Here is a 22968-nt window from a genome sequence, read left to right as displayed (position 1 = left end):
TTGGATTGAGTTGTTCTGACTAGTGGATACTGAATCAGTTTGTATTATCATTGTTTTAAATTGCCTAGGTTGTTTATTTTCAAATATATAGCAGCCCGGAGTAACAACAGGATTAATAGAAGAGAAACAATTTGGGCTGTTACATATTGGATAAGCAGATAATTAGAGCAGTTAGGAAAGTAGGGGAGGAACGGAGTAGTGGACGGTGGGCAGGTGAAATTAGGGCGTAGGTTAAGATCCCCAATATTTGTTGAGGAGGTTAATTTTGAGCTCTTTTTTAAAGCTGGTGTAATAAGGGTTACATCGTAGGTCTTTGGGAAGGGCATTCCAGATGTTTGGGGCATTTCCTGAGAAGGAGTGGGATTGTGTGGATTTCTTTTTGTGCAGGGGTGGGACTAGCAGGAGACTGTTGGTGCTTCTCATTGGTCGTGCGCTACCCGCTTTGCATAGTTTGTTGGCGAGGTACAGCGGTGTATTTTGATGGAGGGCTTTGTGTGTTATACATGCGGATTTGTAGGAGGATCTGCCTTCGATCAGGAGCCATTTAAGAGTTTTGAGGGCTGGGGAGATGTGGTCAAAACGTTTGCCTTAGGTAATGAGCCTGGCTGCAAGGTTGAGAACAGATTTGAGAGGAGCAAGGTGGACCTTGTGGATTCCGGAGAGGATGGCGTTGCCATAATCGATTCGCGAGAGGACCAGAGATTGACCAACTAATTTAAAGTCGTGGACATTGAGAGTAAGGCTCTTATCAATGGAGATCCCAAGAGATTTTACGGAGTTGGACAGGGTGATTGAAAAGTTGAGGGTGTTCAGTTCGGAGATCCAGGTTTGGATGGGGAGAGGGTTCTTTTTTGGGGAGAAGAGCATGATTTCAGTTTTTTTAGGATTGAGTTTAAGATGATTTGATTGGAACCAGGATTGAATCTTGGAGAGGGTATTATTAGGATGAATGATATCCAAGCGGGTTTTGATCTTGTAGTAGAGTTGGGTATCATCAGCATAGAGGTGGTATTGGATTCCGGCTTGTTTTAGAATGAGAGTGAGGAGGATAAGTAGGCAGGACTCGCCGTTATCAAGGGAGTGGTGGATGTCGTCAACAATGTTTAGCATGGCAGTTTCGGTGCTGCAGCCTTTCCTGAAGCTTGATTGTAGGGGGTCCAGTAGGTTGAAGTTGTCATTGTGTTTGTCTAATTAGAGCAGGACACATTTTTCAAGGGCTTTGGAAAGTAGCGGGAGGTTAGAGATAGGGTTGTTAAGGTCATTGGGGTCGGCATTTGGGTTTTTGATGCTGGGGGTGATTTGACCAAGTTGAAGGGAGAAAGGGACACACACACCCCGTGGCCAGGGAGGTGTTGAAGATTTTAGTCCAGAATGGGGCAATGATGTGCCTGAGGTCTTGGACAAGTTTGGATGGGAGGTGGTCTTTCGTATGAGATGACAGTTTTAGTTTAGCAATGATGTTGGAAACTTCAAGTTCAGTTACAGGGTGGAAAGTGTGCCAGGAGGCATTGTTTTTGAGTTGGGGGTCAGAGGTGTTGGATTCAAGAGGTGCCATAGTGTGAAAGTGTGAAGAATGGCTCTGGGGAGGTGTGGTAGTAGGTAAGTATGGAGGGTTGTTAGGAGGAGGTGGCAAAGTGGGCAAGTGAGAGGTGGGATCAGGGGATGTGAGGACTGTGGAATGAATGTTAGAGGTGATGTCAAAAGAGAGTAGGGAGTTGGTTGGGATCTGGGATGAAAGGAAGGTTTGGTCAATTTTGGCGATTTTTTCCGAGAGGAAGTGGGCAATTTCTTCACATCTGGCAATAGAGGCAATCGGCTTTGGAGGAGCGGAGGAAGTTTGGTTACGAATGATGTTGATCAATTCTTTGGGTCTGTTTTTGGCCCAATCAAGTTGAGTACGGAAGAAGGAAGCCTTTTCATCAAAGATATGTTTTTTGTATGTGGATCTAGCTAGTCTGAGGTACGCCAGATGTGAAGGCAAAGGATGCTGTCTCCATGTTCTTTCCATTAATCTTAGTGAGCGTCTTTCGCTGTTGAGCTCTGTATTATACCACGATTTGGATGGGATATTTCTTTGACCTTTTAGTTTGGGCGGGGCCATTAGGTCTAGAACATCAGTGACTGATTTATTAAAGTGTTCAGTGAGTTCATTTGCATTTTGGGGGAGAGGAGTGAGGAGAAGCTGGGCTTGGAGTTTACACTCCAATTCTCTATGGGGGATAAGCTTTAGATTTCTGCTCCATTTCCTAGGTTTAATGATTTTAGTGGGTGTTGGGGGCCCATGGTAGCTATGATGAACAGTATGAGGTGGTGGTCAGACCAGTCTATGGGGATGACATTGGACAGGGAGGCCAAATCCTTCTTGGTGATAATGACATCTAGGATAGCTCCTTTGGTGTGGGTTGGGGACTGGTAAAGTTGTTTGAGGTCATTAATCTCAAGAAGATTGTTGAGGAGGGTGGTAGTGGGATCATCAGTATCATTCCAGTGGAGGTTAAGGTCTCCAAGGAAGAGGTTATTGAAATGGGAAATTGAGGACTGAGTTAGAAGGTCAGATAGTTCATCAATGAAGGGAAGAGGATCTCCAGGCGGGTGGTAGATGAATAGAGTGGGAACCTTACAATTTTAGTTCAGTTACAAGGTATTTGAAGGTAGTGTGGTCGGAGTTGTTAACAAGGAAGAGCTGAAGTTCATTTTTGAAATTTATGGCTAAACCACCCCTTATTCTGATGGGTCTGTCTTTTCTGAGGATAGAGTATCCAGGAGGGGAGAGTAGGTCGAGTATGCTCGTTGACTGGTGATTAAGCCAGGTTTACGTGAGAAAAGCGATGTCAATGGATTCACTAAGGATAGTTTCAGCGATTTCAGTTGCATGTCGGATGGCGGATCGACAGTTAACGAGCATGCAGGCGAGAGGTATGGTGAAACTTTTGGGGGTGGGCAGGAGTGGATAGTGGTGCGTTGCGGTGGGGGTCTGAGAGAGACTGGTGAGGAGGGGGTTCTATTCATCCCTAGGATAGGATAAAGGGGATATTAGAGTAGGGGAGGGGGGTTTTGTTGATTACTGAACTAGGATGGTACGAGTTGCATAGCTCAGAGAGGTCGGACAGTAAGGGATTTTTTTAGGTGTGTTGAGGCCTATGAGCATTTTTCCAGTAAATGTAATTCGTGTTTTTTTTTTTACCTGAGTTTGGGTGGTTAGCACTATTGAGGTGGATACTGGTGATTAGGGAGTTGAAATCTTCTCTAAGTCGAGAGAGTTCAGACGTCAATGCAGAGATATTGCGTTCTAAGTTGCGAAGGGTCAGGGATATCTAGGGGAGGCCCTGTGGGTACCTAATATGCCAAAATATTATAGTTTGTCAACCTTTAAGTGGCCTAAACACCAATGTAGAGTTTGGACACAATTTACATTTTAAAAGCAGTCCTGCAACGCGGGGCAGCTTTTAACCCCTTTCATGCTCATGATGGAATGGTTCTTGTCATGAGCACAAGTTCAAGTGTGCTCATGACGGAACCATTCCATCATGAGCACACTTTTAAAAAATCCCTCTGCTGTAAACAGCATAGGGATTTCCCTTTTTTTTTTGCTTTGGGAGGTGGGAATAGCTTCCCTAACCTCCCAAAGCATGGTTAGGGTTTTCATTGCAATGACAATCGCGAGCATGTCGAGCTGTCATCAATCCAATGAAACCAAAACTGAAACTTAGTTTCAGTTTCACTGTTTTTGTGCTTGTGGGGCTAACTCTGCTCCCCGAGCACTGAAAAACATGGGAGAGGTATTGTTGGAAAGGGGAGAATCTCCCCTTTCCAATGGTATCATTCCCTAGTGGATCACTGCTTGTGGAATGCCCCAGGAGGGCATCCCCAAGCAGGGATCCACCCACTTGCCACCAGGGAGGGGAGAGGCTCCTTGGGCAAGGGTCTTTGCTCCCCCATACAATTTTGCCAGTAGCCCCCAATCTGCCCCCCTGGTGGGGCAGAAAGCACCTTAGACACCAGGGATTACATTTTTTTAGGCCAGGGGTGGGGGCTGCCCAGAATGGGCATACCAATGCCCCCACCCCAAAAACCTTTTTTTTTACAGTCTTTCTGCCCCTCCCTGGGAGGCAGATGGGGCAATAGCCCCTTATCTGCCCCCGGGGTGCAGAAAGCCCACTAGGCACCAGGGATTTTTTTATTCTCTAAAGTTCAGCGTGAGGGCTGCCCAGAATATGCATGCCAATGCCCTCCCAAAAAAAATGCCACAGTCGTTTTGCCCCCCCAGGAGGCAGATGAGGGCAGTAGCCCCTGATCTGCCCGCCGGCGGGGGCAGAAAGCTTAAAGGTGCCAGGGATTTTATTAATGTACTTAGGAGTGGGGGCTGCCCAGAATTGGCATTCCAATGCCCCCACCCCCAAAAGAAATGCTATAGTCTTTCTGCACCCCCCCTCCCAAGGCAGATTGGGCAGTAGCCCCTTATCTGCCCCTCCTGGGGGTGCAGAAAACCCCCTAGGCACCAGGGATTTATTTTCCCTCAAAGTTCAGGGTGGGGGTCTGTCCCGAATGGGCATGCCAATGCCCCCCCAAAAAAGTGCCATAGTCTTTCTGCCCCCCCCCCAGGATGCAGATGGGGATAGTAGCCCCTGATCTGCCCCCCAGGGGCCAGAGAGCGCACTAGGCGCCATCGATTATGCTGGATTTTGTATACTTAGGGGTTGGGGCTGCCCAGAATGGGTATCCCAATGTTTCCACCCACCCAAAAAAAAGCCACAGTCTTTCTGCCCCCCTTGGGGGCATATCAGTGCAATATCCCCCAATTTCCCCCCTCCCCAGGGCGACAGAAAGCCTACTAGGCACAGACGTTTTTTCGGAATGTGCCTACCTGTGGATTTTGGGTCCCAGCGCAGCTGGCTTCCAAGGAAACCTAGCAAACCTATACATTTTTTTAAACTAGACACCAGGGAAAACCAGGATGTGGTGACTTGTCTGGCTCTCACTCAGTTCTTTTACCCAGAATCCTATGCAAATTTCAAACTTTGTAAAAAAGATCAAATGTTCCTCACATTTCTGTGATGGAAAGTTCTGGAATCTTGTCTTTTGGGTCCTGGATTCCCCTGGGTGCCTAGTTTGCAAAAATGTATAGGTTTGCTAGGTTTCTCTAGGTGCCGGCAGAGCTAGGGTTCAAAATCTACAGCTGGGCACCTTGCAAAAAAGGGGTCAGTTGTCACTGTAAAAATGAAGTGTGTCCACGTTGGGTTTTGAGGCGTTTCCTGTTGCGGGCACTAGGCCTACCCACACAAGTGAGGTACCATTTTTATCAGGAGACTTAGAGTAACACAGAATTGTAGAGCAACTGTTATTACCTGTTGACTTTCGATGCATTTCTGCCTTCCAAATGAAAGAAAATGTGTAAAAAAGAAGTCATTTTACAAAATGTCGTATAATTCTCATACTAGTATGGGTACTCAAAATTTCGGAAATCTGCAAATAGCTACTGTTTCTAAACTTTATATTTTGTTCCAATTTCAGAAATACATAGGTGTCTTTCATCCCGATTTTTCACTATATATATGTTTCCAAATTAATTGCTATATACACAGTACCTAATGAAAAACCATAGCGAGACGCTGCTCAGTTATTGGCTCTGGGTTCGTCGGGTTCTTGGTGAACCTACATGTCCTATCTATTCCCACAACCCGAGAGGTCCAATGGATGTACGGTATATTGCTTTTAAACATCTGTCATAATTAGTAGAAGTTACAGGTGAAAACGTTGGCACAAATGGCTGATTTTTTCAACTCATTTTTAAGTTTTTCCTATTTTCAACTGTCAGTTTCTATAAAGAAACCATGAAGGATCTACACAAATGACCCCTTGCTGAATTCAGACTTTTGTCTACTTTTCTAAAAAGTATAGCTTTCCAGGATCCATTATTGCTTTCATACCCATTTCTACCATTAATTGGTAGAAGGTTGAAATCACCAAAAATAGGCTATGTCCCAGTAAAATGCCAAAACAGTTTAAGAAATGTTGGTTTTCTGACAAAAGTCTGTCAGTCCCTGAAAGCTGGGAAAATGTTGATTTCAGCCCCACAAACCCTTTGTTGATACCATATGCAGGGGAAAAAACAGACGCTTTCATTTGCAGCACTTTTTTCCCATTCCCCCCCCAAATAGTTTGCTGTATTTTGACTAATTTCTGGGTCCCCTCCAGGGGAATCCAAAAACCCTGGATTCCTTTAGAATCCCCATGATGTTGGTAGAAGAGGACGCAAATTTGGCGTGGATCCTTTATGTGTCAAAAAGTTACAGGGGCCTAAGTGCGAACTACCCCAAATAGCATTAAAAGGCTTAGCACAAGGGGGAAAAGGCCTAGAAGCGATGGGGTTAAACTGACCTCAGGCTCTCAACAGTGTTCACATGCAAGTGCAAAAAGGCTGCTGGCCTCTAAACTGCCATGCCCTATTAAATTCCAGAGAACTACAGGTAGTTTCAATCCCCATGCCTTAATATGTACTATGGCCTTATACAGGAGGTCATACCAATCATAGGGTTAAAATAACCACAAGTGTACCTTAGTATATGTAGGTGTTTTCATTAGAGTCTGTGTGTTTTCAGCATAACACTGGCCCTGGTTAGGCAGAGCCCAGGGACAGTCAGAGTCATTTACCACAAGTACCAGTCCGCAAAAAATGGGGGTGCCCAAGGCACAGGATGACTTAGCGATAGTCTGTGTAACAATATGAAGCTAAGCTATGCAGCTAGTACGCCACCCACACATGCAACCCCAAGCAGAAAACCATGCCACTGGCACACAAAAGAATTGCCATTGTAGGAAAGGGCCTTTTCTGTATGGGGACCCCCTTTCCCCACTTATTCCTCCAGATGCTGATGGTTATGACTCTAAAAGTGCACTTATGTCTGCTGCCCAGACCCCAGTGCCATGGCTCTCTCCCTAAAACATGATGTAGCAAATTGATACTCCCAAATGGCATGGATTTTAACCACCTTATAAGTTCCTAGTAACGCGGTACCAAGGGTACCCAGGGCAGAAATTTGAAAGGGGCCACCAGGGCTTGAAGGACTGTTTGTGCCACCCTGAGTGACCAAGTAAATAGCTGGCAGCAGGCCTCCGTTGCATACTGCAAGAGCACTGCAAACTGTTCAAACTAGTCTTTGCCCTCACAATGTGTGTCAGTGACAATACATTATTTTTCATATATTTGCCAGTCACCCCTAAGAAAGGCCTGCTGAACCCCGGAGGCAATGTGCATTATAATAAAGTTAAGGATATATAAGTTCAAGCTAATGTGTCCCTATAGTGGCTTTCCCCATTTGAAACTACATGAAGTGTTCAGTGGTCCATAAGATAAAATGGGCTGGCACCTGGGCATTCCCAAGGTTGGCAGCATCATTATGGTATCGCTGAAATATGTCATGTTTGGTATCAACAATGTGCCTCATCACCGACAATTCTCGTGCCAAGGAAGATTTGGCATGCACCCAGGTGGCTACCTTAGAGATTGCCCAGTCTTTCCGGTGCTCTGGCTGGCAGTCAGTGCTTGCTACCGCCAAGACATGAATCTGACCCCAACTCGGAGGTGTGGACTTTCCCAGGAGTCACAAACTATGACCTGGATGGGAAGGAGGTAGCACCTCCCTCCTCAACAGGCTGGCTAGTGAGGTGGCACATCAAGGCTGTCAGCTTCAAAGCATGCACCGCCTCTGATATGCAAGCAGGCTGCCTTACAGAGGAGGAAACACCCCTCCCACTGCCCCATGCTCACTTACACCTGGGCAGGTGTAAACATTAAATAGTCAGGAGGTGCCCACCCTCAGAAGGATAGCCACATCTTTAGGGTGGGATGGTCGGTCCGTACTGCAAGAGCAGGTTTCTACCATGTTTTGAAATGGCAGAATAGAATAGAAGGTTCTGGGTAGAAGAGGTAACCACACACCTGGATGTGGTCACCGCAAGGGTGGACTAACTGTAGCGACAAGCAGCCTATTTGCTACTTGCTTCCACATCACTAACTCCCCTAAATCTAGGATTTAAGGGACATCCCTCACACCAGAACCTCAGTTCTGAACTAACAACCATCAAAGGGGACACAGAAGAGCCCCGAGTCTTCGACAACAGGACTTGCACAAACCAAAAGAGGGACACTGTTTACCTGCAGTAACTTTCCTGCACTCATCCTAGCCTGAAGCTTGATTCCTCCAAACAAAGGGGCCCCTGTGCGAGCCGGAAGCAACCTCAGACTCCCCTGGATTAGTGGCACTAGTCCTCTGTACAGAACCAAAGAATCTCTGGTAATCGGGCCCAACGTGGAAACGCCCAAAAGTACATGGTCCATTGCATTGTGGGAAACAAAGTCCTGACCAGATCTCCAGGTGTTCAAATAATTTTCTGCTGCCCTTACCACTACCAAGGCTTGTTACTGGCTGGCTAGCACAGATACCACTACCATTGCTCGACACTGCATCAGTAAGGAACTCCACAGTCAACATCAACAGCGGCTACTTTGTTGACTTTTTGCATCGATTACCTCACCCAGCACAATCCCAGCAGTAAATCTAACTCCCCTTTAGCTCCCATTTCAGCACCAAGGACAATTAGGACAACTCTACACCTGGGTCTCTCGGGCCAGGTAAAATTGAACGGAATGTTGTGGCTTGATCCTGAGACCCACAGCACCTTATCCCTCAGTGGGTTCCATGTAACTCTACCTGCTAGTGTCACTAGTGTCATTGCTCATGAACCGCAATGGTAAAATTTCACTGTATTGAAATGCACTGATTTCCTTCTGTCCAAAATTCATAACTTCGGTTATACCTTTTCAGTTATGCTCATTTTGGTGTCTAACATTATATAAAACTCTGCTTTTTGTTTTAAATTGGTGTCAGACTTCTTTAGAGTTGTCTCAATGACTTATCTTCCATGTTGATACTATGAAATGCTTAACACGTGTTCCTCTAGTAAAGCCTGACTGTTGTTTGCCACAGTATCAGGACTGAGCTAAGGATTTATTATTGTGCCTAGCAAGCATCACCACATAATACTCCACCTTCCTACAGCCATGCTGTGACAAACTACTTAAAACCCATGTATCAATGGAAATTGCTGCAAAAGATCAACATCCTCTCATTTACTGTCTAGCAGATCCCACAACACTTTCTCTCAGGTCATCCAGGAGTTGATCCTCTTATAAGAATTAGACAGTCGGCATGGAAGCCGGGCCCTTTTATCCCAATCCTTGTATGTGGTTCTGAAAAAGAAACCTTTATTGGAAATCTTTCACACTTACCTCTCAACAAAGTGGTTTCCCAACAACTTAGGTAGCTTCTAAAGTACTTCTTCTGACTTCGAACAACTCTTGCAGCGGGCAATTAATGATTGTTACTGGATCTACAAGGAGAAGAATAATAAGGCACACCTGCATTAATGATAGTCAACCTAAGATTTTAATGTAGTGTATTGAAAGTGGATTATGCAAAACCAACAGTCTCTTGCTAGCAGGCACCAGGTTCTGCTGCCAGCTGTGGAATATTTATGAGTAGGCAGTAAATATCTATTGCATTAGGGCCAGTGTAACTGACCCTACGTGCTTGTGAAACTGTACTCAAGTGCCAATTCAGAGTCAGAAGCTGACTGGGTCAGTCATCTCTAATTTATGCAGTGTGATGACTCAATCAATCAATCAACAAAGATTTATATAGCATCGTTAATCACTTGATAGTGTATCTAGGCTGTTGCAGGTCCCAGGAGAGCCATTTGAACAGCGGGGTTTAGAGGGCCATTTGGAACTCTGAAAGTGAGGTGATGGCTCAGAGATGCGTGGGGATACTATTCCATGTCTTCGCTGCGATATAGAAGAAGGAGCATCCTCCACTTCTGCTTAGGTAGATGTGAGAAGTGTAGGCAAGTGATAGGGAAGAAGAGTGGAATCTTCCCGACAGTTAGTGGAAATGGAGTCAGTGGTTAATGTAGCTGGGTCCTTGTTTGAGTAGGGCATTATGTGCATGGGTAAGCAGCTTGATTTTGTATCTCTTCTGTAAGGAAAGCCAGGGGGGTTGCCTAAGGTTGGGTGTGGTGGGTTTGTCTGCAGAGTTCAAGGATGAACATGGCTGCAGCATTCTTTATGGTTTGAAGTCTCTGTAGGATGTGTGTGGTGATTCCTATGTAGAGAGGGTTGCCATAGTCCAGTCGGCTGGTGATGAAGATCTGTGTCACGGCGCATCTGGTGTGCAGAGGTAGCCACCTGAAGATCTTACGTAGCATGAACAGAGTGAGAAAGCAGGCGGCGAAGATGGCGTTGATCTGTGATTTCATGGTGAGCCCTGTTACCTATGATGATCCTGAAGTTTCTGGTACGGTCGGTGGGTATGGGAGCAGGTCCCAGGTCTTAGGGTCACCAGGAGTTGCTCCATTGAGTTGCTGTTGTTGCAGAAGATCAGTACTTCAGTCTTGTCTGTGTTCAGCTTAAGGCTGATGTTCTTCATGCAGTCGGCAACGCTTGTCATGCACCTGTGGAAATTGGTCCAGTTGGTGGTTGGGTCATTGGTGAGGGAGAGGTTGAGTTGAATGTAATCTGCGTAGGTTATTTTCTTGAGGCCCTGAGATCTGATGATGTTGGCCAGTGGTGTCATTTATGCGCTGCAGAGTGTGGGGCAGAGGGATGAGCCCTGGGGACACTGCAGATGATATCCTTGGGTTTGGAGGTGAAGGGTAGTAGGTGGATCCTCTGAGTTTTTCCACTGAGAGAGGAGGTCAGGCATCTGAGTGCATCCCTTTGGATGACAATGTGGTAGAATCTATCAATCAGCGTGTGGTGTTGATACATTGTTGAAGGCTGCTGAGAGGTTGAGGAGGATAAGAGCTGCTATTTCTCCTTGGTCGAAGAAAGTTCTGATGTCATTGGTGGGAACAATCAGCGTAGTCTTGGTGCTTTACTTGCTACGGAAGATGGATTGCGCATTGTTGATTAGCTGGTTATTCTCCAGGTGTGTTGTGATTTGGCTGTTGACTGTCTTTTCCAGGCCTTGGCTGGTAATGAACTCAAGAAGATCGACCAGGAGTTTTTGTGTACACTGGGTTTGGCAGAGGGTGATGAGTTCCTGGCCAATCCTTTGGTGTCCAAGGTTGAAGTTGTGGTGCTGGAATGGGTCTGAGGGAGCTCCCGAATGGTTGGAATTCATGATGGGGGTGGTGTTCTGGGCGGAGAGGTGGTTCCAGGTAGTCAGTCAATGGTTTGTGTCATTTGTAGTGAGGGTGTGCCTCTTGAGGAAGTCCTAGGTGCAGGCTGGGGTTCAAAGTTTCTGCTAATGGTTGCGATCTTTTTGTGGAAGAAGTTGACGAGGTTGTCACACAGCTTCTGTGAGGGTGTGATGTTGTGATCGCAGGCAGCAATTTGGAGAAATCCCTAATGCTGTTGAAAAGTTCCTTGCTGTTGTTAGCTCTGCATTTGATGTGTGAGGCTAGGGCTGCCTTCTTTGTTGCCCTCAGCAAGCGGTGTTAGAGGTTGGGGAAGGTCTTGAATGATGCTGTCAGAGGTCTTCTTCAGTTCTTTGATCTCACACTTCGCCGTTCTGAGTTCTTGGGTGTCCCCACAGGACATTTTGGAATATCTTCTATGCTTGTTGCTTTCGATGGAGGCGATGCTGTCAGCACAGTTGGTGATCCAGGCATTGAAGTTCTTAAGGGCCAGCTATTCACAGGCATTTATGCTATCGGCCTCCAGGTACATACAGCCCCTAATTAGAATCTCTGATTGATATCTTTCGCAATATGATCTTAGCTCACTCCAGATAGATTTCAATCTATGGTTTGTGGGAGACCCAGGACCAGCCCTATAAAACCTTCTTGGGTCATGTGAGATCTTATGACTGCAACAATTAGTGACAGACCCGATGCATTTCGATGGACATATTTTAGATCTCATTTTTCCTACCAAAAATCTCGCTTTCACAGGGGTTATTCTTCCTCTGTGCTGGACAGACCCCTTTCTGATGAACTTTTCCATTCAAACAAAAGACCAGTCCTCCAAAAGACACCCACTAATGTCAGACGCAGCAGCAGAGAATGGAAAAAACTTCTTAAATTCTCAAAAAAACAACCCTTGTTCAATATTGCGTTCCCTATTGATGCAAATAAGCCAGTGGAAGAAAACTATATAGAATTTGGAAACAAGATTAGAACTACCCTAGTTTGGTTTTCCCTAATAAAGAACTAGAGAATCTACAGAAAATTCTCAGCCCCCTGGTACACCGCAGAGCTCAACAAATTGAAAATGTTCTGTAAAGCAGCAGAAAGGAATCGGAGGAAGCTCTATGATGCAAAGGATAAAAAAGCTTTAAAAGATGCCATACGAAAATATAAGATAGATACTACCAGAGCTAAAGAGGAATACCACTTCAGCGCTATCTTGGCTGTCCAAACCAGAGTGCTTAAATAATCATGTTCCTGCCTCACAATATCTTTGTGATAATTTGGCAATATTTTTCGAGGAGAAAATTAAAAAAATCACAGATGGGATAGAGACCATCTCATTGACTCAGATCCTTCTGTTTGGCCATGGGGCTCAAGGTAACACCTTTCATAGATACTCCATCTGTGATACTGCTCAATCAGGACAAATAAATGCTTTAGAACATTTTGAGAACCTAAGTGAGGACAATTTCAGTGAACTTGACATAACTTATCCTCTGGATCCCGGTAGGACCCTTTATCCCAGCAGATCTCGAACAAATTGAAGAGTGAACTCTTCTCACAGTGATGGACAATTTCCTACCAATCCCTGAATAGCAGAGTGGTTACAATGCTTAGGAAAAGGGAAAATGTCATTCCGCTTCTGAAAAAGCCAACTGTAGATCCCATGTCTCTAATTAACTACAGTTACACTAACATCTCTCCTACCTTATCTAGTTAAAATCTTGGAACATTTTGTCAGCAAAACACTCTCTCATTTCCTAGAAACAAATCCCATATAGGAGGACGAGCAGTTTGGTTTCCATTAAGGGCATGGAACTGAAACTGCTCTACTCACAATCATGGATGATCTTAGAATGCAAGCAGACAAGTGACATATAGTGATATTGATCTCGCTAGATCTGTCTGCTGCTTGCGATATGGTCAACCATGGCATTTTCTTGAATAGGCTCTCTTCAGGTGGATTTGGGGGCATGGTGGCAAAGTGTCTGCAGTCAAACCTGTCTAATAGACACACCAGGCTAAAGCCCTTCCCCCTTTTTGCTCTGAATATAGGACATTAAACATGGTGCTCTAGAGGGATCTTCAGTAAGTCCCACACTTTTTAGTATTTATATGTGTCCATTGATTTCAATCAACAAATCATAAAAGATCAACCTAGTCAACTATGCTGATGATACCAAATTGATCTTGTGATTAGAAGGAGATGTGGAGAAGTGTGGCTCACTGGTTAGAGGAGGCATACCCTGAAGCAGAGGTCAGACCTGGGACCAGGGTTCAATTCCCGACGCGGCAGGGTCTGAGCCCAAGTGTCCACGGACTCGATAATTCTCACTTCGGTGCCTACTCGAATCATGGGTTCACACTCTGCAACTCTGGGCAATAGCTTGCTTAATCTCCACTACGGCTCCCCCCCTGTGGCGGGATGCCTGGCTTTCACCTTGGGGATGCCCTGTACGGGTTATCTCACAGGGAAAAAGCCAGGATGGGTTCCCAATGCAAGCGCTGAGATGCCCAAGGGTAAGTCGAGCGCTATATAAGAACATACATACATACATCTATCACTTCCACTGGATATATTCCACGAGTACATGCAAAAGGCTGCGGCCTGGTTCAAATCCAACACACTGCAGTCTAATGGTGACAAGACAGAGATTTTATGCTGCCCAGCGCCAAAGTTTCAACCCTCTTCCTCCTAATTTCTGGCCCAGGTCCTCAGACAAGCTCTTGATGCCCTCAGAGTAATGGGTGTAACATTTCATAGGAATCTCAGCCTGGAAGTCAATGTTAGCAAGATGGTTGGAGTCTTCTTCTCCCTAATTAGAGCGCTGCATAAGATTCTCCCACTGCTTCCCATTTCATCTAGAATGCAGTGTGATTCTGGGTCAGCTGGATTATTGTAATGCCCTGCTACTATGAGCCCCAAAGTATCTAACCAAGAGACTTCAGAGTGTTCAGGTGGTGGCAGCCAGGCTGATCCTAAATATACCAAGAAGGTCCTCTGCTTCCCAGTCCATGAAGCCACTACACTAGTTCTCACTAATACAGAGAATAAGGTTACAATATCTCTGTATTGTTTTTAAAGCCCTTCATATCTTTGGACCATCTCCCCTGCAAAAAAAAGAATAAAATGGCATGTTCCAAACAAGAACTTTCGCTTGTTCTCAGCTAATAGTGCCAGTATGACTTGATTCAGAAGAACCAGATTGAGGGGGGCTCGCCTTCATGATCGAAGCAGTTCGCCTATGGAAGGATCTCCCAACTGCCCTGAGAGTGTCTGGTGAGCTAGTCCACTTTAGGAAAGGGCTTAAAAGAGTGTGGTTAAGACACAATCCTAAACAAATAGTTGTTGATCATTGATACACTGTTCAGCATCATATGTTTTGCTGTTGAGTAATACAGCATCAGTATACCTCTTAGGTGGTAGTGCGCTTTTAAATAATTCCCTGTTCAGATTGGTGGCAGCAGCTAGGTTTGAGGTGTTGAGGGCATCCATAAAGCTGGTCTTTGAAATTTTGGTCCAGGGTCTCTGGCCATCTTGCAGGTGACAGTGGAGGTTTGGAGAAGCTGAAGTGGATGATAGAGTGATCGTCCATGTAAGTTCTGTGACATGCCTGTCTTTGATGCGGTTGCTGCAGGTGAAATAGGGACCAGCATGTGTCCTGTGGTGTGCATGGGGTTTCGGACGATATTCGTCAGTCCGAGGCTGTTCATATTCTCGAGGAGATGGGCCGTTTTGCCATTGTGGTCATCTATGTAGAAGTTAAAATCGCCAAGGAAGATTTAGCCCTTGGAGTCCAGGGCTAGGGGTGCAATGAAGACTCCGATGGGGATGCAGAAGCTAGAGCATTGGCCCGAGGGTCACTACGGAAAGTTGTCTCTGATGGTTGTCTTGTTTTCCATGTGGAACTTGAAGTTGAGGTGTTCCATGAGGATGGTGGTATTGTGGGTGGTCGTGGTGTACTGTATGGCCTCTTTGTGGATGATGGCTATTCCTCCTCCTGGCTCGTTGGTGCAGTCCAGGTAATGATTTTGTGTCAGTCAGGGATCTCTGTGGTGATGACAGCGGTGGAGGCCAGGTTGAGCCAGGTCTCAGTGAGGAAACAATGTTCGGTTCGAGGGTGGTGATGAAGCCCCATAAGTTGGTAGAATGCTTGCACATCAAGCGTGTGTTGAGGAGTAGGCCATGGAGTCAGTTGCCTGATTCTGGCGCTGTGGGGGGAGGGGTCGGTGTGGGGTTTTGCGGCATGACGGTGGTCATAGAAGAGTGGAAGGTAAATCTGGTTCAGGAGAATGGTCGTGGAGGGAGGTGCAGCGTGGCAGCAGTGTTCACTGTGTCGTTTGGTGTTCACGTTGTGGAGGATGGCAGCGTTGTACCTTCAGGTGGGCCCTGGGGTCCTGGCACTGGGTACAGTCAAGACTTGGATGTGCACAGACAGGTTTGCCTTTGGCACTCCTGTGGCCTCGATTAAGTATGTCCTGGGAGGAGGGAGCAGTACTGAGAGGTGGTGGGCAGGGCTAGGCTGCAGCGATCAGTAGAGGAGTTAGTAGGAAGTGGGTAAAATGGGTGGGAGTAGAACAGTTACAGAATAAGCATAATAATAAGAATAAGCAGAGAACGAGAGAAGCACAAAAGTTATAGAATAAGCACAATATTGGAAAAAAGCAGAGACATAGAGAAAACGGGGGGTGGGGGGAGGCGGGAAATGGGCCAGAGCAGAAGAGTGAAAGAAGAAGCACAATAGTGGAAGAAAGCAGAACAGAAACAGAGAAACACAAGAGAAACACAACAGTTTACAGAATAAGCACAGTAAGAGAAAATTAGCAGAGATATGGAAATACACATGAATGCAGCACAAGAGTGAGGCTGGCAGCATGAGGAGGACGCCGGTTCTATAGCGACTGGCAATATAGACAAGTGTGCTCAATCACAAGGTGCAGTAACACAAAAAAAGTGAAACTGATGATGCCACAAGAGAAAGGAGCAATCAAGAACCTCATCATGAGCTTAAGATGGGGGAGTGAGGAGGCCATGATGGACCTGAAGATGGTGGAACTCATGCTGCATGCCACCTCATGTCCTCTACCCCCATTCAGTGAACTAGCCTTGTACTTTGAATGAAGCGGTCTTCTGGTGGGCATTCCAGGGGTCACCTGCAGTGAACAACTAACAGCAAGGGTAGATCACAGCAGAAGTTTATGACTGGTGCTTGTCACCCACTGTCACTACCTGATTTAGAGGCAGACAATAAGTACGCCAAACGACCTCACTCACAAAATGTCTGAAGGTCTTGTCAAAATAACACTTTTTTAAAAGCGATAAATATGACGACCACTGGCAAAAACAACAGGTCTGACTTTAATGTGCTACTGCAATAGATCTGCATTTGTCCATGACTGTGTGTGCTTACCATAGCAGATTCAAAGGCCAGGCCTATTGACTTTGGGATGATACTCAGGCCATAGAAATTGTGACAGGTCATACTAATTTAAATGCATTATTTATCAATGCCAGCTTCCCAGAGATTTTTAAAACTTTGTGTGTTCCTGTTTTTTGTCAAATGTGGACTGCCCAGTTGCTCAACTACTGATAATTGTAAAGCATTATATTGCAAATCTAAATTAATTAAAGTGCCTAACATACTGCAAAGTGATGCTTTACAATACCCATGAATGGTAAATACATTGGGCAGCCTGCATAGGGATCCTTTAATGCAAATGTTGTTAGTTCGAGTTAGAAAGAGACCTGCTGCCACTTTATGGCCTCTTCATCGAATTTAAATCCATCTTTAAACCAGAGAGGGCCGCAGAATCCAGACTTCTATACATTAGGGAAGTGCGTCTCAGCTCTCTCCATCAAGGCACGCTCTTTACCTTACTCCTTCTGGGCCTCTCAGTGTCATTCAGTGCCACTGACCATCATGTATTGCTCAATGGCTTCAATCTCTCAGCTAGCATCAATGGAACTGCACTATCATAGTATTCCTCCTTTCCCCTAAGCCACACTCCGGTCAGAGTGAGCCTGTTCCTCTCCAGGATCAGCTGTAATGACCCGTGGAGTCCAACCAGGCTCACTTCTATCACCGTTCCTGTTCCACATTTGCATGAACCCTCGCATTAGTATACGTGAGTCCTAAAATAAATGATATTGTATGTATGCTGATGATACGCGGGTATGTAAACTTGACAACAGCTCTTGCAACTCATTGAAAGCCTTTCACTGCTTATATGTGCTTCAGCACTGGATGCAGAAAAACTGTCTGCGCCTCGCTGCTTGAGAGCATCTCTCGGATCCATCTTCCTTTCCCCTGCCCTGAGTCCTCAGATTCCTACCACCAGCCAGTGGAAAAAGCATGCAATCTAAGTGCGTTGTTTCATAGAAGTCTTTCTTTCAATCACTATGCAAGCTCAGTGATTAAAGCTGCTTTCCACCATTTACGTCTACTTTAAGATGTCCTTCCTCTACTTCATATAGCTCAGAAAACCGCTACCATATTTGCAGTGGTGATTTCCTGCATCGACTATTGTATGAGCCTTAGTCGTGGCCTCCATTTTTATGCTATATCTAAGCTCCAGCCGGTCCTGAATGACGATTCCTGTCTCCTGTTTGGCCTGATTTGCTATGACCACGTCTCACCTACACTAGAGACACTAATTCAAATAACTTTGCTTCATCCTCAAAGTATTGCACAGCTGCTCACAACCTCGGTAACCTAAGCTGTTCCTCTCCTATCACCCATCAAGAAGTCAGCACTCTTCACACACACAGATCATCACCATGAAACTCCCTCCCGAAGCACCTAAATCTTGAACCTGACTTCAGCAGATTCAGAAAACATCGAAAACCTGCCTCTTTCATCATGCAAAGGCCTGACTCCTTCTACTGTCTGCACTTGCACCTGGACTGCTTTGATGCCTAAATCCAGCCTCCCTCATAGCAGGGTCATCCTCTAAGACCTTGGTGTTTGATTACCATTATTAGGATATTGTGGTACAGGACTACTGTTTCCCTGCCCATGTGGACCCATTTCTAATCTTGTACCTAACCCAAAAGTGCTCTGAAGCTCCCTTGATGGCGTGTAGCGCTTTAAAAAAAACATACCAGCATGCCACTCACAAACATGGCAGCAACAATAGATATTTCTCATAGTTAGTTTTAAAGAAAAATGGTGCGGGGCGTGGCTTGCACCCAAGGAAGATGGCGGTGCTTCCCTGACCCGGGGAGCGACGGCTGACTGACGACGGGATTCTACTGAGTCAACACACGGCGTACGCTCACTTTTTTAACTGAGCGGATGTCGGAACTGTTTTCTCCACCCGCATAAATAAAGTGCGGAGCTCCTTCCGGCTGCATATTAATGTTACAGTGCCCTTTCCTTCGCGACCGAACGGGAGCGCTGGCCACCATTTTGTGGATGCCCGCGACCTGAGGTACTCTCGATCGGAAGGCACAGCACGTTTTCATGACAACCACAAGTTTTCATACAGAAGGCAGCAAAGCTCAACAGTTATACGGTGAAGGAGTCTTTTCAATTACCTCAATCGAATTTCTGTGTGCTCTAGTCCTGCTCTGATTTCTGGAGGCAATTTTCCAGGCCTACTTGAGGTAAAAGACAATATCCATACTACAAATCAGGATATGGAATCCATATCAAACTTTATTATTTGTGACTAAATTATCTTAATTCATATCTGAGGCTCATTTTATCACTTCAACACCCTTTATGGATAGGCTTTAATGATTGTTCTCTATGTCCTTTCTGCTCGATATGTTTGAAATAACCTCCATTTCATAACCTACTTCACAGATTGTCTTTACTTTTACTTTTTGCTTGATGCAACTGGTAGTGCATTTTTGAGTAGGCTCATTTCAATCTTATTTATCTGCTATTCAGACACCCATGTGCTTTTCAAGCACCTGCATTTAACTGATAAGTGTATTCCATAATCTCCTTGCTCTTCAGCCTATGCCTTTTTCTTTCAAATGATATTACTATAAAATAAATAGATGTGCTATTGATTTCCAATAATTGTGGAAGTGCTGAGTACATTTCTTCTGTCAGTATTGTTTACAAGGCTGCTCTCTGGTCTAATCTAACTAGACGCTTCATTTTTCTAAATGGAAGGGCCTCTGACTTCATCACCTAAAATGGCGTCTACACGTCTACACGTCCCGCTTCTGTCCCTTCAGCAGTTACTAAAATAACATCTAAAAGATTGAAAAAGGATACCCCTTCACTGCCAAAGCAAACTTCATCGGTTTCTATAGATCTTCTTCTGGAGGAGATTCAAGCTTTAAGACCATTTGTTGAAGAGACAAACACCAAAATACAATTTCTTACAGATGGTTGGGAGAAATTAGAAGAAAGAGCTATTAAAGTCGAACATAGTGTTGAGACGCTGAACTCATCATATGCTAAAACCGAGGCTCTTCATTCTCAAGTCATAGCACTACAAAAGCAGGTTGAAAACCTCGAAAATAGAAATAGGAGGAATAACCTTCATATCTATGGCATTGCAGAGGGGTCAGAAGGGCCAGACCCAATCTCCTTCTTCCAAAGGATCTTACCAACAATGCTTCAGCTACCTGAGGTTACTATCCTCAATATTCAATGCGCAAATTGTCTCGGTCCGACTCACTCAGCTTCTTCCAGCACAAGAAAACCGAGAGGATTTATATTGTATTTTTTGGAATACACTGACCTCCTCAAAGTTTTAACAGCAGCCAGGCTCATGAAACGGATCTCCTTTTCAGGACATCAACTCTTCTTCTCACAAGATTACACAAAATCCACAGCAGATCGACGCAGAGAGTTCCTCACCATGAGACCAGCGCTTTGCTCTATTGGTGCTCGATTTGGTTTGTTTCATCCGTGCATTTTCAAGGTTACTTTCAACAATAATACCACAGTATATGAAGATCCAACCAAGTTAAGAAGTTTTGTCAATATTTATTCTTCAGACCGAATGGATACCACAAGCACGCACTCCAAATGAACAGATGGAGTTAATATTAATGATAGTATCCAGTCTAAAATTTCGATCACCCCTAGACTGCTCGAAACAGATGATAGCTCTGTTCCCCTATTATCCCCCCTGGTCAACCCAAAAGGTGCACGGAAAAAAATTACAGGTCAGGGAAACATTACGAGGAAAAGGGAAAAAAAAACAACCACAATGGAAAATATGGTCACTACTCGCACAAGGGCTAAACAAAAGTCTGTGGATATATTTAACATAGAAGTTATTTTTGATAAATTAGCTGAGCTGATTAGGCCCTTACACGAAAAAGTGGATAACTTGGCGAGGGAAGTCCATAAACTAAGAGGATCCATTGACACAAATAGGTCGCACGAACTACAAAGAGTAGGTGCAGAAGCAACCATTACACTAGAGAGCACCACTGAAGGAAGTACTGGTAAAACAAATGTGACCAATAACAAACTCTCCACGGTTTCTATCATAAACACCAAAAGTGTTCCTGTTAGTAAACAACAAGTTACAAGTCAGCTTTGCGGAGGTTCAGCTATAATTCCCCAATTACCTGAGGAAGGTAATTCAATTACTAGTACTAACCAGGCAGCACAAGACAATGTAGAAATTACACCTATAGAACAACTATGCAGGGACAAGGAAGCTCACGCGACAGCAAGAACTACTAGACAGACCCCTCCTTGTATCCATTTTCCCCCAGAATGCAGTGCTTATGTGGCAGTGCTTACAAACATACCTGAGTTAAGAAATGGGCAAACAGAGAATCACGATGCATTAAAAAATAAAACCCTTCATTGGCTGGCCAATAATTGCAATTACCCTATGGAGGGGGCCAGCCAGATCATACTGACACAAAGTGTGGGGTTGGTAGGCCCCCTCAGGAAAAACTTTGAGGGGGAATGTGTTATAATACATTTTAAATCTTGTTCATGGGCCAAAAGCACCCTTAAAAATGCTCCATTGCCATCGGCGCGGGAATGCAATACAACTCTATTACCATTAGGCTATTTTCATAGGCACCTATTGGAACCTTGCTTTTCAACTAACAATAATTTTGCAAATCATTAGAGACATAGTTCTAATTTTTCTATTCCAACATTTAATAGATTCAAGGTCTTGGAATCCCTGGAGGATATTGACTGACTTAATCTGCCAAAAGGTACAAAACAGGATAGTTATCCTATAAGCTCTATACCGACTGTAACATCTGTAGAATGTAAGGGAGAAAAGAGATTCGGCAGTCAGGATACCTGCCACCAATTTGGCGCAGCTATAATCACACAAACATCTACGGCACCTAAATCTGGCACAGTTGAAGCTGCTAATACAATAGAGGGACTGGAATCTATCTGCACGTCAGCCAAGTTATATCTGAAAGATACCTCCCTACCTAAAGAAATTCTTGTAGTAGAAAATAATGGATGGCCAGCTGTTAACTTAGGCTTGGATTTGGGTTATAGCGTTGTCACCTGGAACATAGCAGGTATAAATGGAAAATTGGAAACCCCATTTTGGAGGGATTTTATAACTATGGGTTATGATATAATATGCCTCCAAGAAACTTGGCGCAAGGAGCCTATTTTCATCGAGGGTTGTACCTCGTACTGCCTGAATGCAGTTAGCTCAGTCGCTGGTAGGGCTAAGGGAGGTTTATTACTCCTAATATCAACTAAACTTAATACCTGCAGAATCAGAAGTTGTACCTCAGTGGATATTTACTCTCAGGTACTGCGACTTGAGTTTAATAAAGGCAAAGATTTAATTTTGATTAATTTTTATAACAATTTGTTTACTACTGATAGAGGAAAAATCTTAGTCCCGTTGGAAAATGAAATTGAGAGGGCTATGACGTTATCACGTAACCAGCCCATTATCTTATGGGCAGGAGATTTTAATATTCGCCCATGCCCTTTTGCAATGAGCGATTTGTGTGGGTTTAGAAGGGAGAGCGGAAATGTGGAAGATACTGATTGTTTGCATTTCCCACATTGCCCTTATGGCACAGTGATAAATGATATGATAGCAAAGTTTGATTTGGAATTGCTTAGCTGTACGAAAAATAGGGAAAATTTTAACTGTCCTACTTTTACAGGGAGAAATGCTAACACTTACATTGATCACATTTTGCTCTCTAATAACACCGCTTATTCTAATTTATGGGTGAATGAGCAAGCGTTAAGTGACTATAATAGCATATTCATGATATTACAATGCTGGGGCAACAAACAAATTACGGAAAATAATTGTATTAATAACGTTGAAGCTGTGAGACCGAATGGCATGAGGATCAGATGGACGAGGATCGTACCACATAAAATACATGAGGAGGTGATAAGAAAATGTAGCAAGGAGATAGATTACTGTCTTGGTGAGGAAGTTAATCCTAACATCACACTTCAAGTTTTCTTAGGATTAATGAAACAATAGAAAGCCTCCTCATTAAGAAAAATATTGGGATAAAAGAAATTAACTTAGGATGGTTTGATAAAAGATGTACTAGCGCCCTCCATGATTTAAAACAAGCTTTGAGCACCAAACCACGTAATCCCATTAGTATTAAAAATCTCTGCAGTATCTATGAAGTAACCCTTGCCAATAGGAAAAGAGATCTTCAAGAAGAGGCCTGGAATAACCTTAATTTAGCGGCAGATACAAACAATAATAAACTCTACTGGGAGACTATAAATAGCTCCTTTTTAAAGAATGACAGAGTGCCCGAAATTTCCTCACATGTAGACTGTAACTCATGGACTGAACATTTGTTAAATATTTTTTTTTTTTTTT

The 22968-nt window shown here is 44.4% G+C and overlaps 1 pseudogene across 2 annotated transcripts in view; it reads right to left on the bottom strand.

Annotated features, from left to right (window-relative positions):
* The window catches only part of LOC146812831 (epidermal differentiation-specific protein pseudogene), a 155919-nt pseudogene that overhangs the window by 111328 nt on the left and 21623 nt on the right, over positions 1 to 22968 (bottom strand). Inside the window, exon 2 of one of the 2 annotated variants that reach the window (XR_014966913.1) lies at positions 9290 to 9390. The exons of the other annotated variant lie outside the window; for it this stretch is intronic. The product of XR_014966913.1 is annotated as an epidermal differentiation-specific protein pseudogene, transcript variant X1 (transcript). The remainder of the gene's footprint in view (positions 1 to 9289; positions 9391 to 22968) is intronic. 2 annotated transcript variants of the gene reach the window in all.

The sequence above is a fragment of the Triturus cristatus genome, chromosome 7 (assembly GCF_964204655.1).
Source record: "Triturus cristatus chromosome 7, aTriCri1.1, whole genome shotgun sequence".
Classification (NCBI taxonomy): Eukaryota; Metazoa; Chordata; class Amphibia; order Caudata; family Salamandridae; genus Triturus; species Triturus cristatus.
This window is presented reverse-complemented; position numbering and strand designations above follow the sequence as displayed.